Raw genomic sequence first — 22,202 nt, forward strand, 5'->3', positions numbered from 1 at the left:
CAGGATATTTAAAAGGTGCAGGTGCAGGTGAACACAATAACGCCTCAAAAAGCACGAGTATCAAAACTTTTTCTATGGACCCATTTTGAATCCGATAACAGATCTGTAACTGATCTGCGACCAGTACAGTACCAGAACCCTCATGATCAACGAGTCAGTTATAAAAACATAAGCGTCCAAGAAACACAACAAGAAAATACATATTAACAATATAGAAATGTAAAGTCGGTAAAATTAGAAATTCCTCTAACTACTTTCAACGATACGCAACGATTGTTCAGAGATGAGATGACAAGATAATTTATATTCGCTTCCTCTTGCATTACTTTAAGCTAGAAAGTTGCATCGAAATTGATACTATCATTTACAAACGGACACAATAATGTCTTTATATAAATAAGCATGTTTAGACTTAGTACTTTCAAGTTATCAGTGACAGTTTTAAAATTGTTGGATATATTTTATTGTAATGAGTCGTTTTTAAGAATTATTTTTGGTCACGTAATATTATACATGAACGGAAAAATATTTATAATTTAATGAGAAAATGTGATTCTCAAAATAATTACTCCTGTTACTCGACTGCATAAACTCTGTGACTGTTTTGTAGGGCAATGTATATATACGGTTTGATAGCAGGAGAACAGGAACCATCCAGATTAAAAAAAAAATGTTGTCAAATTAAAAAAAAAATGTAAAATGCTTGAGTGAATTAACGCTCGATAGCACACTTTGGAAACGATTCGATCGACACTGGGCAATTTCTTTGATATATTGAATATATTAAGTCAATCAAGAAAAAGATAATATATTTTACTGGTTCAGGGTATGTTCTTTTCAGAAAGAATGGTAGTTTTAATTTGAGAATTAATAAGAAAATGTAATACTTCTGCATTCAATCAAGGGTTCCGATTTGAAAAGGCAATTTTATAAGACTTTTTAATCATACATAAAGTAAAACAATCACGAATAATTTAACCATAAATGGTTTTAATTTTAAATAATAAAAATATACTCCGGAATAAACCGAACTGTGTCAACGAATAATTTGTCATTATATCGCCATATAGATTACTCTGGCTATAACATCTAAAATGGACAAGATATACAATATTGCGTAACGTTCCGTTTTTAAAGTACCGATCGCTAAAAAGCGACAAAAATAATGACGTAACAAGATCAATTCGTCACCGTAAGATTTATCGCTCTGACCACAACGTAATACAATATCAACGGAACCATATTCATTCTATCAATACAAGAATGCACAGCCGAATATAAAATTTAATTGCATAATAAATTATTTGATAGATTAAATTTACATACTGTAACTGTATTTTTAATTATTTGGTCTATTTGCACATCTGTAACACAGTGACGTGTTGTTTGTATGGTCAATTTCAATGGCAGGAGTAGTAGTAATAAATTAAAATAAATGAAATAAAAATAAATAATCAATTTTTTTTATTTCAAAAATAAGTGTAATATTAGAGTATTATAAATAAATATACATATATCAAGAACTTTTTATCGAATTAAAGGTTTATTTATGTTTATTCCTGCTTCTATCGTAATGCACTATTACAAATCTACCCATATGTCAAAATGTCGTGTTCTTATCATTGAATTTCTGACAGTCAAGGTCGGAGTATGGAGTTTTATCGCAGTATCATTAATCTGTATCTGTCGATGGAATGAAGTTTGGATCTGTGCGTTTAGAAAAACTGGTACCTTGTCTCATACTTGGTCATACCTTTTCCTGCTTGACAAGTTCGTCATTTGACGAACGAGCACTTTCTGAGAACTATTACATTTAATCAATTGCAAAATTGTTTCAATAAAATTCTAAATCACTTATACAGGATGGTTAATACTTGTCAATTATAAAATAACAATGATATCGTCAATCAGAGCCCACTTATAATCCAAGAGGGCAAAAACCCGGACAACGCGCATTTAGTGGCGCCTCGCAGATGATGGAAAAGTGTTGGAACATCAAGTAGGTGGCTCAGGAGGTCTCTAAAAAATATTTTTTAAGATCGTCAGATCGCAGATTGCATTTGAGCACTTGTTGTTTTTAAAATGGGTCTGACCAGATGCAGTTGAAGTTATTTTACCAGACGGTGCTGCATTGAGTCTTAGTCTTGTGGTGTCCAGAATAAAATATGTAATTGTTATCCATAATGTATTATAAATAACAGCTATATTGAGCTCTCAATTATATTAACTGTTTTATTTCGATGATTCAAAAGTAATCTTAAATAAATCTTGAAAAAAAAATATAATTAGGTCTTCTTTATTCAAAAATATACTCAGGCAGACAAAAAAACAGCATACAGGAAAAAATGTGCGACACACGTAACAGGATTAAGTTTGAAACATTATTTATACAAATGTTTAAATTAAATTCGACCTTAATATTTTTAACACGCCGCGCGCAAAATATATTTGCTTTTGCTAAATATTACAAGTCAGCCAATAGTAGCTAAAATTATATCGATTTCATCAAAGCGACGCTGATGTACCGCAAAAACTTTGCTTATTATGTAATGAAAGATAGACTAGTGAACAGGTTCCTTACGCAGATAAACGACGGTCAATGACACCGAGCTGCAGATGCAACGTGCGATCGTCATAAAACCGTGAATACATAGTATTATATTTTTTTAAACAAATATGTCGATTGTACCGACTTTATTGGTTTGTCATTTGTGTTTATATGCTAATGAACAGCATGGTTATTTTCTTTTTAAACTTATTTGATCGCGTTGATACTATATTGTCTTGGTGGTAGGGCTTTGGGCAAGTCCGTCTAGGTAGGTACCTATTCTATGTCTATCTAGGTAGGCACTGATTAGATATTCCACCGCCAAACAGCAGTACTCAGTATTGTTGTGTTCAGATTTGAAGGGTGAGTGAGCCTGTGTAACTACATAGGAACAAGGGACATACAATTTTATTCCCCAAGGTTGGTGGCGTCTTGGCGATGTAAGGAATGGTTAATATTTCTTACAACGCCATTATCTATGGGCGATGGTGACCACTTACGATCAGATGGTCCAATTGCCCGTCCACCAATCGATAACTTAAAAAAAAAATTCAATGTCAGATTAGAATGCAACGTTTGAAACATTTTTAAGGTTTTACTTTTTTATTAATTTCATATTAAAGTCGCTAGTATCTCATATGTTCTCAGCCTAAGCATCTTCGTGTTAAGACTGTCACGTTTCCATGCTCTTCCGATCTTGAGATCACACGCTTACCGAACACGCGTTGTCATACCATTATAATTACACGTATCTCAATTCCAACACTAATTACTATATGAACTTGTAGGATTACGGTATATTGTATAACACAATTAATGCTTATAATTATTGTGATAAAGTTCTAATTGAATAGTAATTTTAGGTTAATTTAAGTTTTCTTAAAATAAAATCTATGTTCAATTATATAGTCAAATATTTTACCGTCAAATAATTGAACAGTTAAACGGTTTAAATTGTGAAATAATGATTCTGACAAAGAAAAATCCAGTTGAGTTTGTATCACAGGTTCTTCTCAGGGCTGAGGTGTTTATTTTCGAATCTGTGGTAGAATTTTGACAGTCAATAAGAAAGTACTTATCGTTAAACTGTGAATTCAAAATTAAATATGGAAGCATTCTTCTATATTGAATTTTGAATTAAATTTGAATTTCGAATTGGAATTAGTAGATGCACATTAGATATTTGGGTGGATTGCCCAAAACGAATCAAATTTTTTCTTTTAGATTATCCGTTTTGATTTTTTGACATTGGGTGAAAAAACCGACTCAGTTAACTCTCTAACTCTTTGTGGTCTTGTCGATCTTACCCTTAGATTGTTTTTAAGAAACCGTTCAAAGTCCAACAAGTTCCGAAATTGTTGATAAGCAATGTTATTTTCGGAAGAGTACAGACACTTCCAGGGCCCCGTTGCCATCTAACGTAAGCTTTGAAAATGCACACAAGATATCTTTTCATAATGTTGTCTTAGATTTTCGCGATTATTACACATTGAAATAAAACTGGAGTCTGCCCGTGACCACGAACACTGCAAAGTGCTCGAAACGTCGGGATGTTAAAATAATTAATATACGCGATTAAATCCGTTAAAAACTAGATATCTTTTCTCCATACCATAATTTTAAAGGGCAATATAAATTAAAGAGGGGGTGAGGGCCCGTTTCTTTTTCTATGCAACGAGGCCCTTGCCAACCTAGCTACGCCACTGGACGCTTCTGATAATAAAGGTCTATGAACAGAAGATGTATTGGCTGATTTAATTCAGGCAACTGGTTAGTCAAGTGGCTAGGCATGTCATTGAAGATTAACTGACCCATCTAGCTGCAACAGATACACTAGGACATCTACTCTTACCGGTTAGATAACGAATACAAACCAACACAATAACGATATGACAAGCAACATTTTGGACACGACAGACGAATAATGTCGAACAATTCGATCATTCACGCCTAACACGTCCACTGTAACCAACAACAATGGTTTTGCGAAATATGTTACAATATAGCAATGTATGTATTGTACTAAATAAGATTGTATTGCATTATTCGTACGAAAATTTATTGGCGAATTTATAGTTGTGAAAATAATGATTAATATGATTGAAATAATGATTATTTAATTTAAAAATATCATTAACACTTACTTGGCGGTAGGGCTTTGTGCAAGCCCGTCTGGGTAGGTACCACCCACTCATCAGATGTTCTACCGCCAAATAACAGTACTCTGTATTGTTGTGTTCCGGTTGGAAGGGTGAGTGTGAGTGTAATCACAGGCACAAGGGACATAACATCTTAGTTCCCAAGGTTGGTGGCGCATAGGTGGTGTAAGGAATGGTTAATATTTCTTACAGCGTCTATGGGCGGTGTTGACCATTTACCAGCAGGTGGCCCATATACTCGTCCGCCAACTAATTCCATAAAAAAAAAAAAATATATGAAGTAAATTGGATTTCAAATAAAATAATGTCGTTTATAACTCGCTTTTTTCACGGTGCCATAAATAAAAGAAAACAAAAAGGACGCTAAAAGTCCCACTATAATCATTTTGTTAATGAAATAACTCATAGACACTGTCAAATCTGTACATATAATAAAATTGGAGTGTCTGTTTGTAATATAAAAATAACCGCTTTTTACTAAATGCATGTATGTATACACAGTATAAATACCAAAATATATTTTTTTTCAATTTTTGTGTGTCTGTCTTTCTCTCTATGTGATCCGACTAATCTCTGGAACGACTGGATCGATTTTAACGGGACTTTCACTGGCAGATAGCTGTTGTAAAAAGAAAAACGTATGCTACCACTTTTTTGTTAAATTCAAACGCGCACAAAGTCGCGGACACACCTACTTATTACATAAATTGTTTACAAATCGACACGAACATTGACACTGGCTTGTTAATATAAACGACGCGACGATCGCTTTAAGTTAAATACCACCTTTATTTATAACAAGCATTTATCCAAAGTAACTAAATTCTAATCCGTTTAAGTTACCGTTTACGTTGACTTTAAATATGCCTACTTTCTGCAAAGCGTAACAATCACCTTCATATAATAGAGCGCCGTGTTGTATAATATTACCGGTTAAATTCGTGACTGACTTATTCAAAGCATCGTCAACTATCTAACTGACTTCTCTATTCGTCATTGAAACGAGTTTTTATTATCATTATTAGTATTAAACAATGTCGCTTCCCGCCGTCTGTACGCTTAGATTTTTTAAACTCCGTAACGGATTTTAATGCGGTTTTCATATGAGATGTGATAGAACTCCGTAAGAATAGTGTTTTATCTAAAGAGATTACTTTATATAGATAAAAAAAAAATTAAAGAAGAAAAAAAATGTCCTTTTTTATTATTATATATCTAATAAAATTAAAGAATTATCTCGTTCGTACATATCTCTTTTAAAATTTCTTATTAATCTAATATTCGTTACTGAAACTATACGAAACAATCGGATAATCTCAAGCAATTTCGTATCAAAACCGGTAAAACATTATTCATACATACGTATCCATATCCGAAATTATATTTCCATAAAATCCCTGGTTCTCATTAATATAACTTAAAACGTATGGCGGTGAAGGAAAACATCATGAGGAAACCTGCATATGTCTAATTTCAACGAAATTCTGCCACATGTGTGCCAACCCGCGTTGGAGCAGCGTGGTGGAATATGCTCCAAAACTTTTCCTCAAAGGGAGAGGAGGCCTTTATCCCAGCAGTGGGAAATTTACAGACTCTTCATATAAAAAATGTGAAACTGAACGTCTTGGTCTAGGGTACAATACACATGTGGCAGAATTTCGTTGAAATTACACACATGCAGGTTTCCTCTCAATGTTTTCGTTCACCGCCGAGCACGAGATGAATTATAAACACAAATTAAGCTCATGAAAATTCAGTGTACTTGCCTGGGTTTGAACCTGAAATCATCGGTTAAGATGCACGCGTTCTAACCACTGGGCCATCTCGGCTCAAAGTTATATTCCACATAATTGAAAAATATTATTACTCAACTATCCTTTATACTCGTATTTGCAAATTCTGTAATTTATTCGATTTTGAGCATTAGCCTGCAGTCAGTTGTTTTACAATGAAAAGCTCGATTCTTCTCTTATCCTTTCTAATATTACAAATTGTATCGTAACAGCTTGCTCGTTGTAATCTTAAGTACTTCTCACTCACTCATATAAAACTCGAATTTGTGATATGAAACTGTTTCAATACACGCGAATGTTGCCAGTGAGGTGCCGCCCTAATACGAAACAATCCCTTCTGTTTGATCGTCCATGACCTGTAGTATTTTGGCATTTGAAGTATCAAAACATCCTGTTCTTACAAACGTTTCTACTTTGCTTAAATATTTTACCGGTATTCCAGTGCAGCGAAATAATCTTCTGGGAATGTGATAAGCATAGGGTTGCCAGACAAACGTATTAATATATAATTAATTAAAATATTATAAAAAAAATGTGCTCAGCGATAGTATTCATTGTATTTCGTAAATAATATAGACACACATTGTATGTATATGATTGATGAACATAGTATTTACTGAGTTGTTCGAATAGATTGATTATAAAATGGCGTTTTATTCCTAGTAAGAGTCTCGGTGATTGGTGTACCTGATGGTAAGGAACGAGGTTTAATTGGCATATGTATTTTTTGAAAATCGAGTCAACAAGAATACGGGAAATTTGGGATTGCCGATATGTCACTGAAACTATATAACTGAAATAAGAGAGAAATTGCTGAGAATATATTGGATGTTATACTAGAGTGCTAAGGAAATATATTATAAAAATAAGGTGTTGCCAACCCTACATGTATACAACATTATTTAAATTACAAGTCTACGTGCAAAATTTACTAGATTAAAAAATGAAGGCAGCTGTAGGAAGTCCATAATGTTAGGTATATATTTGGGAAAAAGTTACGTTAAAATGACGAAAATATTTCGTAATATCAAGGATTCAAAAATTCTTGCAAATAATAAATAAATATAAATAAATAAGCCTTTTTATTTTCTCATTTTCAATCGCAGTAATATATATATAACAGGCATAAAATTCATACATAATAATTCGGGGTTTATATGGTTAAACGTAGGAATAAATGCAAATAAAAATATACATCATTTACATACAAATACTTTACATTGGGTTTTTATTAAATACAATTTAACTATCTAAACACGTTTAAATATGTAAAATGTGTCAATTTTCGATTTTAACGAAATCGTGTCAATTAGGTTGTTAAATTATACGAACAACGATACTCGTTAACCGTTCGATCGCGTGGTTGTACAGCGAATCAAAAATTTCAAACTACTGGCAACATTTTGATATCAATTAATAAATTCTAACATAGTTTCAACAGAACTCATTTCGTCATATAGAAATGATTTCCATTTAATTGCCCAAAACTAATTGAAGATACTGTGGTTATTTTGATGTTGCACATGCAAACCGGCCAAGGTTCTCGCGCTACGAGATAACAATCAAATGTCTGTTTGGTCAAATGTTTACGTTGGCGAAGCGGACATTACACAAGTATACTTTACGGTATTAGGCAAAATTAAGCTTGATACAAATAAATAACCTCACCTTCAATTTTGGTGTATTATTAAGAGAAATTTTAACACTACTAGTCCTGACCGAACCTACCTATTTGGCAAGCAGGGCCAATCGGAAGCCAACTATTTAGTATGTACAAACGAATGCTCAAGTGTTGGTGAACTCTTTATTTACTCTCATGGTCCAATGCAAAACTAAGGATGAAAGCTACTAATTACCGACCTTTCCGATAAGATAGAGTACGATTATTCTCGACTACTAGAACTAGGGCAATATTTTTTTCTATAATAATATACCACAAGAGCTCCGTAGCTGCCACTAGATAAATGAGGAATTGTCGGAAATCGTACCAATATTAATTAGATAGAGAGAAAAACAAAGGTTTTGTATTGGTATATGGGTATAAAACATACCGAAAGCGACATAACACAAAAATGTGCTGCGCAGGAACATGCGCAGTAGCACATTAGGTTATTTTGGAAGAATGAAGGATTCAGGGACGCCTAAGTTATACGCAACTTGTCCCCACTACTGCCCACCTGTGCTCACGATTCCTACCCACTATTATAAAATTGTAACGATCAAATTTCCGTCTGATTCAAGAGCATTTATTGGCCTAGTTCTTTAGACTGAGAAAACTGCTGCTATTGTCTGAAGTTAGAAGTTAGAAACAACACATAAAAAGTGTTCGCATCAGTCAGAAATTCCATCAGTACGATCTTATCCATTGCAGATCTTATCCTAACGCAACGTCGGAGTCATTAGGAAAAAATGACTTCGATATAAACTATAAATAATAATATAAATACGGATTAATTAAATACATTTAAAAATGCAAAATTGATTTCAAGCAAAAAACTGAAACAACAAACAGATATTGTATGTGAATTCGTATTGTTAAGTTTATTTTAAGCATTTATACTCTTCCTTATTGCAAAATTAATAATGAGCTCCTAAGTTACGACTTTTTTCTTTTAACATTTTAAGCGCTTAATAAATCTATATACGGGACGATCATAAGATTCGTCTTAGTAATTCCTTTCTCGTCGTCTTCTGCGTCTTATATATTATATGTTGCAAATGAATAGTTTAATATTCAAGTTTGACCGACTTCAATTCTCATTGTTAACGTGGATCGCTCAAGTGTTCGAGCAAGTAGAGCACTCATTTATGCCCTTACTCTCGTAATCCAATACGACAACAACTGGACGCAACTGGGAAAGTTGAGGCGCACGGAAGTCTTAATACTGATATTATATTTCCTAACAGCGAAAAAACTATAAATTTAATTTGCCTGAATCAGGTCTTGAAACTAAGACTTAGGGATATGTGTGTGTGTGTGCTAACTACTAATTCAACGAGGCAGTTATATATTTATGATATTAAAATTTAAATAATATAAATTAATAGTTTAAAAAACTAAAAAACACGCTTTTAGCACGCACTAAAATTACAAATGGAGCGTTTTGTCCAAAAATAATAGTTTAAAAAACTAAAAAATACGCTTTTACCACGCACTAAAAATTACAAAAGCAAGACCTTTCATTTAATACCCATATCATGAGGGTGCATTTCAAATAGCCAATCCGCCATATTGGATGTCCGCCATGTTGGATTTAAGTCACGTTACTATTTTTTTCGTATTCCTGACAGCAAATCCTTTCATTTGATACCCATATCATGAGGTCGATTTTTAAAAGCCAGTCCACCATATTGGATTTGTAATGACGTTTCTTAGCTAGTCATGTATTGTCATCAGAACTCAGAGCGTGTGCAAAATTTCATCCTAATCGAAGACCGGGAAGTGGGTCAAATTGAGATTCCAAGATTTTCTTACAAACATAGTTAAGCTAATATAAGTGTGTTAATAAGTGTCTACTATACATCAGATTGTGTTATTTTTATATAAATCGACTATTCAAGCCAAGTCTTTGTCATTCATAAGCATGTTAAGTTTCGAAATAGCAGAGATTGTTAGATAAATCTCTTGGTATTTGCGACCGTTAACTTGAAATAATGAAATCGCTTATAAGTGGGTTATTTGCAGTTTAAACACACCTTGACTTCATGGTCCTGTGCACCTGTTCGCTTTCAGTCTTTACGCATTTATTAACGAATCTAGTGTTTTCGTAAACTCGTTTTTAAATATTGCCTAACTAGAACGAAACCTAAGGCGGGTATACACCTGCAAATTTGTTATGTATAAATAAAAAAATAATAACAACTGTTGAGTTGTACACGTACCCTAGAACGTCAAGAAGATATTATATTATTATTAATCTAGTAAAATCTAGTTAATACTTTGGAGAAAGTTTATCTTTCTATAAATATATATATATATATATATATATATATATATATATATATATATATATATATATATATATATATTTATATAAAATCAACAAGACCGAAGCAGTTTGTATAAAATGATTATCACTTATTTTCGAAATTGGTCACATTTTAATCTAATATAAATTTAACTTGTTTATGTAGAAAACATTTTGCTTTGACCTCCCGCAAAACTTTGCGCGACTCATACAACTTCGAACATGATGACGTAAACGAAATAAAATGTTATTGTATTATATACTAGTTTTTCTACCCTCTCTGACGCTATATAGCACAAAATTGTTCCTTGAGGAAGTTACAATAAAAGGAAGGAAGATTTTTTATATTCTGAAGAACGCGGAAAACAAAGAAGTATAATTATTTAATAATAGAGATACAGTCATACATTTATCATTGTCTAGATTATAATTACGAACATTAATAGATTTGAAAATATGGCCAAAATTCTTTGAAAACGTTATGGTACTCTGTGTTTAATGAGTAACATTTGATTAGTAATAATGGTTCATATTTTATCAATTTGAGCGCCGTCGTTTTAGTGTTTACGTTCTATTTCAAGTAACGAAAATATAATTTTTATTATTGCACTAGCGACCCGCCCCGGCTTTGCACGGGTGCAATGCCATTAAATATACTACAACGTTCACAGTTTTTCAGTCGTTAGACAATACAAATTGCTATGTCTCTATATCTCTTGTATCAACATATCTATTAAAAAAAAAACCGCATCAAAATCCGTAGTGAAATTTTAAAGACACATAGGGACAGACATCGGTAAGCGACTTTGTTTTATACTATGTAATGATGATGTCAAAAAAAATTATCTCTTTACTGTCGTATTGAATTGTAAGAACAAGAGAATACAGTGTACATCTGATTTTACACACACACCATTTGAGTTAATATATGTAATTAAATAAGAACTAAATCCGTCCGGTAACATATATTATATAACCATGTAAATAACATACATTACTACGCATTTCTTGACTATGTAACTATATCAAAGATAGTTTAAAAAAAATCAAACCAAAAACCTTATTTATTTAAGTAGGCTTATAAAAGCACTATTAATTCGTCATGTTACAGAATTAAATGTAAACATACTCAAGTTTCTGTGTAGTCTCTATATTTATTTATTTATTTATTTATTTAAAAGACACCATCGGCATATACACAAAAAAATAGTAGTTAATAAAAGAACATCAGACTCATTCTGTGTGGTACACCATTACAGGCGTGTACGACACTTGCTACAATAAGAATATCAAATTAAAAAAAAATATATCTTAGCAATTTCTATCTCTTTTTATTTTTGTAATGGTCTTAATAATGATCATCATAACTTTAATTAACTTTTTAATGTTACGTTTTTTTTTTTTAATTGAGATTTTCAACAGTGTGTCCCAGACCCTAAGCTAGAACTCGACTGGCCTGGTTACAAAATTTTCGGTTATTAGCGTTCACAATTCATGCAAAACTATTTGTACGGTTTCTGGTCGGTCTGGTACCGAGATTTTGTCTTTATAATTAAACCACATAGCTAACACGAATTCCTATCCTTGTTTATTATTTAACTACTTTATTAACGGCTACTGTTTTTGTCGTGGAATGTCCGTCAAAATTGTTGCAAAATCTATAGACTATATTATTAAATCACATACATTTTCTAAAATAATGAGTTATGTATTATCAAATGTAATCAAAATATACTCTATTCGAGTAGGCTTTATAATCACCTTTAAAAGGTTATATTAAACAATTGAATTAATCGTTAAGATACCACCGGTTAGGAATGTGGTAGTAGTTACTCTTTCCACCATTTAAAATACAAATATTTAATATATTCCGCCTGAAAGTTAACAACAATTAGATCCACGCTTTTTTATCATCTATATAATCTTGTGTTGAACAATACAAACATTTTTTTTTTTTTAATATAGAATAGTTAACAATGCCTCATTTAAAGGTATTCCTATATATATTTGACGGGTGTCACGATCGAATTTGCGACTATTAACACCGTACACCGGTGCGCTATTGACGCTTTTTAAGTTATAAGAATCTTACTGAAATTGTATATATTTATATATATATATTATGTTTGATAAATGATATAACATTGAAAGTATAAATTATTTATTCGAGCCCTTTGAAGTGCTGCTATTATAATCATATTACGGTCTAACTTGTTAATACTATATATTATAACATATAGAACAGAACGAATTGTAGAAACAAGAAACTCTACCAACATTGACTTTGATTGACTATTAGATATGAATATTTTTTTCTATCGTACAGGATCACCGAATAATAATCGTTCTCGTCAATTGTACAAATGGGAATTTAATTCGCGACAAGCTAGTTCTTAGTGGCGATGGGCTGGTGGTTTTAGCCGATGATTGGGAGCTCAAACCTGGACAAACACATCTATATTTTCATATGCGTGAGGAAACCTGCATGCGTTGCATGATAACTTACCTTAATTTACTTTAGGCTGTTCTTAAAATTTGTATTACTAGTCATTCATAGAATAGACAGTTATTTTCCAAGCATGACCTTGGTCTAAACGTTTATATGTGTTTTTCTGTTCCAAAACACTAACACACACACACATTGCGCGTGCACGTCGATCATTGTTACACTTATTTTACAATAACATTCACGTATGACGGTTATTAATTAATCAACATAAAAAAATAATTTAAATAACCATATTAACATTACCTACATTGAACTTAAACTACTTATTTTTGAAACGTCGTATATCTTTCAATGTACCAATTCATGGCAAGCTTCTGACCTTCATGGTCTGTCAGGATTGTCTGGGAAACATCTACTGCTATAAACTTGGTAGTAGAGCCGTCTGGGTAGGTACGAGTCACTCATTGTAATTATATTCTACCATCAAACAGCGATAGATAATTTTGTTGTTGTTGCGGTTTGAAAGGTGAGCTTGCCAGTGTAACGGCACAACATTTCAGTTTCAAAGCATAGTGGTACGTTGGTCCATATTTCCAGTATGACATGATAACTTTTTAACATAAAAAGATTGCTTGTATTTGTATATTTCACTAATGTGTGTGTGTATAATCAAAAAGTGGCTGTGCATGTGTGTCCATAATATTATTAGAGACAATATTGGTCACACAATGATCGACACGGTCATTTTGAAACTTTTAAATGTGGCAAGTGATTGCGAAGTAGTCGGAATTCGACCATGATAATTGTCGGAGATTTAAAGAAAATTTAAATTAATCTCATATTTATCGGTAGCACTAAAGCCGACTGATAAACCACGATCGATCTCACGTCGGTACAGAATAGTGATCTATATACGAAGAAGATATGTTTTGTTAAAGCAACCTACACATTATGAAATTCTGACGGAACGTGCGCTGAGGCATTGTTAATATTCATGAGGCAGTCCGCGGGCGAAAGTATAGCTTTAATGAACACAGGGACCGTAATACCCAATAGCGTAATAATAGTATTACGGTTATGATTGATTAATACTTTGATTTAGTTGCATATATTAGAATATTATACAAATAGATCTGTTCGGTGTGAATTAAAAAATATAATAAAATTTGTCACACATACTAAGTTATTTTGTAAACGCGAGAGTAACTCACACTAATGCAATTCATTGTGGACGGGCGCGCCATCGTGATTAAATACGCGTATAGTCATTTTAACGGTTGTGGTTTAATAGAAATTACATATATTTTAATTTCTATGCCAAAAATATTTTTCCATTGCATTTGGACTGAATTGTTCCCCTCGGTTTGGAGCTCAACCACTACCAAAAAGCTCCATAGAGCATTTGACATTGGGGTCAAAGTTAAATGAAAATCAAAGTAAACTTATTCAAAAAATCAATTGCAAATACGTTTGAATCAATTATTTAATTAATTTAGAGACTAGTATCGGTTCCGGAAGATTCGAGGGAGAAGTAGCCATCTAATTACAACTCCACTATATAAAATGTAATACAAGATATAAATTGAATGAAAAAGAGCAAATTTTTCACTGACAAATGAGCCAATTGGCTTAGACAATGGCACTATAAGATATTAATTTATGAGCATTGTAAAATATAATTACAGATTGATAACCAGAGCTTGATTTATACTAGGGACACAGGGGACAGAGCCCAAAAGGGAAAATTTTCAGGGACGACAAAATTAAAAAAATGAGAAATAAAACTTCGCCTTATTGAAAGTGTCTTCCTTATCACCCAAAATATAAATATATATATATTCCTATGAATATGAATGAGTAATTTTATTTATTTGATAATTAATAATAATAATATTTATTCCACACGAAAATCATCTTTAAAAACAATATGGTTCAACTGTGAAAAAAGGTCTTAATGTATAATAACATGGTCATCAAACGAAACACAGATCAAGTACTGGCTATCCTAGCTAGGCTAATTAAATTGCGTATCCACTTTCGATATTATACAAGATTTCGATAATGAAGCGACAGTGTCCAGGGACAGTGCTCAGATTGAACTTGACATTGAATATATCTACAACCTTGAGAGCTGTGTACTGTGAATAAATAAATAAAAAAAAGTCCTTTATGCCTAAACAAAGCTCTACTCATAACATACTCAGACATACCACCAAGGCTTACCACCAAGTAAATAAGTATATAGAGACACTTTAACAAATGATTTCACCACGTTACATGGTTCATGATACAGTTTCGGTGTCGCAATGGTCAGCTATGTAAGCCGCACCTATCTGGCACTCGTATTATAAATTTCGTATACATTAATATTAATGTTAATTGTGTACTATTTGTCCCGTTTAAGGCTCAATACATACAAAAACACCTCTTAAATATGACGTTCTAAATTGACTTACGTTCTAATACCATTAGTTAAGTTACTGTAATATATTAATAATTTATATATAAAATTAATAAATTAACTTTCAGAATTTTTTCGTTTGAGTACGTATTGTTAGGAACTCTCGTACAAACAAATTAAGAAATAAGTATTATACATGGTGTTAGGGTTTATGCCAGCACGTTTGGGTAGGTACCACGCACTCATCAGATATTCTACAAATAGGAGTATTCATTACTGTTGTATTTCTGTTTGAAGGATGAGTGAGCCAGTGTACAGGCACAAGGGATCTTATCCATCTTAATTCCCACGATAGGTGGCTGATTGGTGATATGGAATAGTTAATATTTCTTACATCACCATTGTCTATGGGCGGTGATGACTTTCTATCAGGTGGCCCATTTGCCCTATCGCCTACTTTTGCCATAAAAACAATATATATATATATATATACACTTAAACCTTTCATGATCACTCCGTCCATAAGTGAAAACCGTATAAAAATACGTTTCGTGCGTGAATTTATTTTCCTTGTACTGATTATTCTGGATTTTATGAACAACTTATCATTACTCATAAAGTTAAATTGCTAATGAACTAAAAATACACGAGATGTATTTGCATTTCCACTGCAATACAAAAGAAGTACTAAGAATATCACAAGAAATAGGGTTACTGTAACGACTCCAATCACACGATAGATCACAATATGAAAACAGCGTGAATCACGTAAATAGTCTAATTCCCATGAACAACTATATTTTTATCACAAAAAAAAATCATCCTTATAACATAGAACATAAAGACTATGCATTATAATTAAAGCATTTATGGACTAAAGAAACAGTTGCATAAGTCGTAAAATCAGTTTTTGTTGTACGGCTCTTTTGTAAAAAGACGACTTATGTTCGCAATGTCTCGGCCCAGTTGGTAAATGGATACGTTTTTGTGAACAATTATCGTGTACATCGATATTTTTATTGAATAAAATGTAATCCAATAATGTCGCCTACAAATTACATTTTGTAATATAGTTTAAAAAAATAAAGTTCGTGCAACAACACAGAAGAATAAGAGAAACTGTTTCGCGTTTCACTCAAACGTTGCATATAGACATTTTATTTAGGACGTTGATTGAAGATTATTTTGTACATATATTGTTATTTATTAAAACTATGAAATTTGATAAACCATACGAAACTGTGCGTCCAAATAAAATTATACAACAAAGTAAAAATCTGAAAATGTCTCACTGCTTACGAGAAGCCTTATTTCTGTTAAGGAGAAGGAACTTTTTCCTTAGCTTGCTCTAGCAAGGATTCAATTGTCTCGTAATAAATTTTCCGAGGAAATTTTCTTTTACCCGTGATAACGGTATTCATTATAAACAAAAATTAAACACGGGAACCTCAGTGCTTGGATTTAAGCCTGTTGTCGAGAAAGAATCTAGGCTCTGAATTCAAAATTAGTTAATTTAAAATTGTAGATAAGAATAAGAAAAGATTGAAGGATTAAATAAGAATTAGGAATTACTATCATAAACAACTACAAACCACTTACAAACTTTTGGTTGTGCTATATAACCATAGCACAAATATCAGCATTTTATTAGTACTAATTAAATTACATATTAAAGAAATAAAGGCTTCCCATAGTTCAGCTTTTGAGGATATCGAGATATACAAAAACATATAAATCATTACTAATCCAAAATTACAAATATATGTATTTAATATGAACGGACATGGAACTCACGATCTTTAATATAAACTTGAAAGATTCAGAGTTAGAATGATATAGAATGTACAATACTGCATAATCTAAAAATTGTATTAAATCCAAACTTTGATCTTTAATTATTGCAAAACTAGATGTCGTACGCGGCTTCCCTCCCGTTTTAGGGGTTAGTCGTCAGTCCTAGTCCTACGTCCTATATCCTTCCTTGGAGTCCAAGCTTGCTTCGTACAAAATTTTATAAATTTCGACTTAGTAATTTGGCCGTGAAAAGCAAGTTAGACAGTCAGACAGACTTACTTTCGCATTCATAATATTACTAGGTAGAGATGAATGGTTGGAACGTTTTAAATATACAATCAAATAGCAAACGTTATGAATTATTTCTAATCAATAAGTTTAATCAACAAATAGTTTTAATTAAAACTTATATAAGTTACGAAATCGTAATCATATTACCATGTAACATTAAGAAGGTCATGTTTCAACTTGACCTTAATATATAAGGTCATATTACTGAAACAAGATGCACCGATACAGAACTTCAAAACTTAAAAAAGAATGTCTTTTTTATGACCAATATTGACTGACAAAATATTTTCCGCAATTGATGTTAATTATATTATCATTGGCTCTTCAGTTCTAAAGAATTCTGTCCATTACTATACGTGTGTGCAAGTCTGGGTAGGTTATTATACATCATCAGATATTCTACCGCCTAACAGTAGTACTCGGTATTGTTGAATTCCAGTTTGAAGGTGCAGATCTTCATCTACAAGCGTCATTCTTGCAATAATATCTAATAGGTTGGAAGCATTACTTAATAATACCTTGAGCATGGATATAGAGGTAGGGGACAACCAAAGAAATGATGGATGGATTGAGTAAAAGACATGGTTAAACACCAAGACAAGATATGGTTAGAAACCATGTTACTTGTGAGATGACGTCAGACAGAGAAGTGTAGAAGATGTCTACTATGTAGCATTAATAGTGTTATTAATAATCTTGGAAAACTTAAATGAGTGAAGTTGTTGTTATATTTTAATGGCATTCTGAAAAACATGATAACTACGCTCTGTTGCAAAGAAAAATGCTCCATCTATTACTTTAATTTCATATAATCCATGAGATGGTAAAGCCGAAACTACCGGAAATAGTTCAGATGCAGGAAAGACGTCGTGGAAAATTATGCCGATATCTGCATGAATTTAAAAAATTGCCACTTTCACGGCCGCAATAGAACAGCGTGGTGAAATTATCTCGAAACGTGTACCTAAATGACTTTGCCATTACTGAGGAAATAAAAACCATCAAATTAAATATTGGCACTATCCCAATGGCAGAATAGGAAAGCAAAATTTAAATGTACATATCCATGAGATTTGGTTAATATCTTTATTATATTATGCACTATATTTTCTCGATATGTATATATCTTTATGAATACAACAATATTCCACTTTAATGTTAATACCGAATTCGAAATCCGAATCCAAAACTTCGGCAATCCATAATTCACGAATCCATAGTAAATGGATTTAGATCTCGACCAATGAATGAAAGATTAATTCGATGTCAGAATTGTTTATCTATGTTTTCTTCTCTAGCCATTGGAATTGACAATACGTAAATAAATTCACAGAATAAATTTGTCAACACTTCATCAAGATATGTTCTAAGAACACACCTTGAACCCACTCATGGTAACCATTTTATTACTATGACCCTGTGTTTTGCACGCATGGTAAAGATTTTCAAGCTATTTTATGCCAGAGATCTTAATAACAATCATCATGATATTACGAACAATGCAGTTCGTTTTAAACATAATTTTTGTATTGTATTTTCAATCATCTTCAAAGCTAATTTGTTTGTTTTTTTTTACACTAGCCAACTGTCGTGGATATTCATGCTTATACGATCGTTTTCGATGTCAATACGAGATACGATATTTTTTTAATACACCATAGATATTCTCTCAATATATACATAAGTATTATGAAACTGTTTGCTCTACCAAGTAATAGTTAACATCAATCCAAAACTGCATTTCTATAAAGAGTAAAGTAACGATCTGTAAATGATTCACTGCTGGGTCACCTCTCGTATTTGCACAAGATGAATTATAATACAAATTACGTATAAAATTCTGAATCAAACCCACAATCTTCGGCTTATCTGTATGGGTTAAGATGAATTACGTCAAAAATTCTGATTCAACCCGTCGAACATCAATCTTCGGTTAATCTTTATAGGTTTTTAAGCCATGCCTATACTGAAATCAAACACGCACTTTAGTACGTGAGTACAACGAGAAAAAAAAACGCATCGTTTTTTCGTTTTTAATTAAACTTCATGTAAGCTAGCGATTTCCAAGGCTTACGTTACGGTAAGCAAACAGCAAAATTATTATGATCAGCTAAGTTCGCTGTAAGGTAAGGAGACAAAGCAATTTTGCATACGATATCTTAAAAATTACACATCCCAACGCCTTTGTTTCATTGTAATTAAATGTCGACAAAGGGACGTTAGATTACAGAGATTTGATTGATGACGATTTTTTAATGACAATTTTTTGTTCTCAATCATTGAACTTGATACGAGATCTTAATAAACGTTAGTTGTAATGGATACTTTAGTATGTAATACTAAATGTTGTTTATAAAACACGCTTTACTGAGCTCGATAATGAAATCTAATATTCTTAGTGTAAAATTGTATGAATTGCCTTAATTTTATGATTGCATGGTAGAGACTATTGGGCTTTTTTTGAAAATTAATTTATTTGAGCGTTTAAATATGTTCATGAAAAATTTTATGTAATTGTCATTACCATTCGAATCATTGAACTAAAACTAAAAACATAAAAGGTAACCTCAAAAGTAATATATGAATAAATAACAATTTTAAAACAATTAAGAATCCGTAAGTACAAATTACCAAATAAATCTAATGTAATCATACTCACATAACTTATTTGATAATAAGTCTTTAAAATGATGCTCGGTGAAAATTATATTAGACTCGAGCAATTATATAATTGAAAATTAGTACAAATAAAACTGCGTGGTCTGACAGACACGTTTTTGGCACACCATATTACAGTTCTATACTACCCTGTAGCGTGTCAATTCATGACGTTGGTAAGTCAGTCTGACTATTGATTCATGTTTCATGATGGTTCACCTCAACGAAGTGAATCGTCATGAAACTCAATTAGTCTTTTAATCTGATTGTGGCACATAAAATGAATGAACTATTTACGATTTAATTTTGCAGCCACCGCAATAAATCCAACTATTCTAATTTCCCACGTCTTGTTATTTGTATACCAATATTTGTACCCAATAATTTGGATTCGGCTTGACCTACATAATTTATCGAGGACTTCACTCCGTCGATTTTCGACGACGACTATCATCCATTCCAAGTTGATTGAAACCTGAGTCTTTCCGAAAGACGCCGACCGTTCTTCGATAAATGACGTAAATTTTAATTTAACGCTTATTCTTAAAAGTAATCCTACATTCCATTTTATTTATTTCATATTGGTTGTATATTTAAACTAATATCAGCGTTTTATAAAATATTCATAGTTAATCGTGCTAAAGTTGATAGCGTGACTGATCATGAATAGGGTCGGTTCGGGGTGTCACAACATCCTTCACTTGTTCAATTGTCAAGGTAAGCAATTGCATTTGACATTTAAGTTCAAATTGTAACGGAATTTCAAATTGTATGAATGATATGTCACTTTTGAATATACAATGGATTTTAATTTTCTTAAATCAAATCGTAAGTTGGTACGAGCAATTGTATGGTATAGTTAAAGACCAAGAAATACCAGAATTTTTATAGATAATTTTTTATGACAAAGATAGTCAAACAGGCTGATGGGTCACCTACGCGCCACCGACCTTCAGAACTAAGATGTCCCTTGTGCCTGTACACTGGAACTCACTCACTCACCGGAACACAACAATAATAAGTATTTTTGTTTGGCTGTACGAAACCGCAGCTTTACTAGCTAACCATACCAATGCCGAATATAGTCTTCAAGCTGAATAAATAAAAAATTGACACCCAATTACCACAGTAAACCATTTTATCAAAAGAGTTGCAGCTTTTCCAAAACTTCCGAAACGTCAATTCTAAACAAAAATTTCTACTACCTCTCACTAATACAAAACACATTGTCTATAGCCTCTAAACCAAGAGTGGGAAACGCTTAGCGAAATATAATTTTATAGTCATTTTACTCATTATAGCGTAAAGTGTGATGTATGAGACGCAAAGTGCTGTGTGATTTCTACCAAGTGTAATAATGTAATAACATCAGAACAGCCTTACATACCTTTTATAATAATATGACAACACTATTTACCGTGTGATTTTACTATCATGTTCATCTGTAGGTTAGTTTGTTATTTTTTATAATATTAAAGCAGACTGTTAAACAAACCAACGAAGGAATAGTGAACCTTTATCCTTAAAAATTGCCACGACCATTTCTAACAATTTCCTTATTGTGATGAATGGATGAAATGGAGACGAGAGGGGTCACCCGTGGTTAGAACGCGTGCATCTTAACCGATGATTGTGGATTCAAACCCAGGGAAGCACCAAGAATTTTCATTTGCTTAATTTGTGTTTATAATTCATCTCATGCTCGACGGTGGAGCAAAACATCGTGAGGAAACCTGCATGTCTAATTTCAACGTAATTCTGCCAGATATGTATCAACCAACCCGCATTGGAGCAGCGGGGTGGAATATTTATTTATTTATTAGATAATCCAACAGTTTCAATACACAACTTTTTACTTAAAATATAATATATCAATTACTAAAAACCAAAATAGGATTACACTGTTTGTTCTATAATATATTCTTTTACAAACTAGAAGACAATCTTAAGAAAATTTACAAAAAATTAAGTTGAGAATCTAATTGAATGAGAATTGTTGTGTGTGTGTGCGTGTGTGTGTGTGTGTGCGCGTGTGTGTGTGTGTGCGTGTATGTGTGTGCGCGTGTGGGTTGGTGCGTGTGTTTTAACTAACTGCATCTTTACTTTTCAGTGTTTTTTTTAAAGTTGTTTTTGATATGTTG

The 22,202-nt window shown here is 32.3% G+C and overlaps 1 protein-coding gene across 1 annotated transcript in view; it reads left to right on the forward strand.

The window, feature by feature from the left end:
• Positions 1-22,202, forward strand: part of LOC125070628 (A disintegrin and metalloproteinase with thrombospondin motifs 16-like) — a 56,784-nt gene that overhangs the window by 17,681 nt on the left and 16,901 nt on the right. The window lies entirely within an intron of this gene.

Source organism: Vanessa atalanta, chromosome 17 (assembly GCF_905147765.1).
Source record: "Vanessa atalanta chromosome 17, ilVanAtal1.2, whole genome shotgun sequence".
NCBI classification, from domain to species: Eukaryota; Metazoa; Arthropoda; class Insecta; order Lepidoptera; family Nymphalidae; genus Vanessa; species Vanessa atalanta.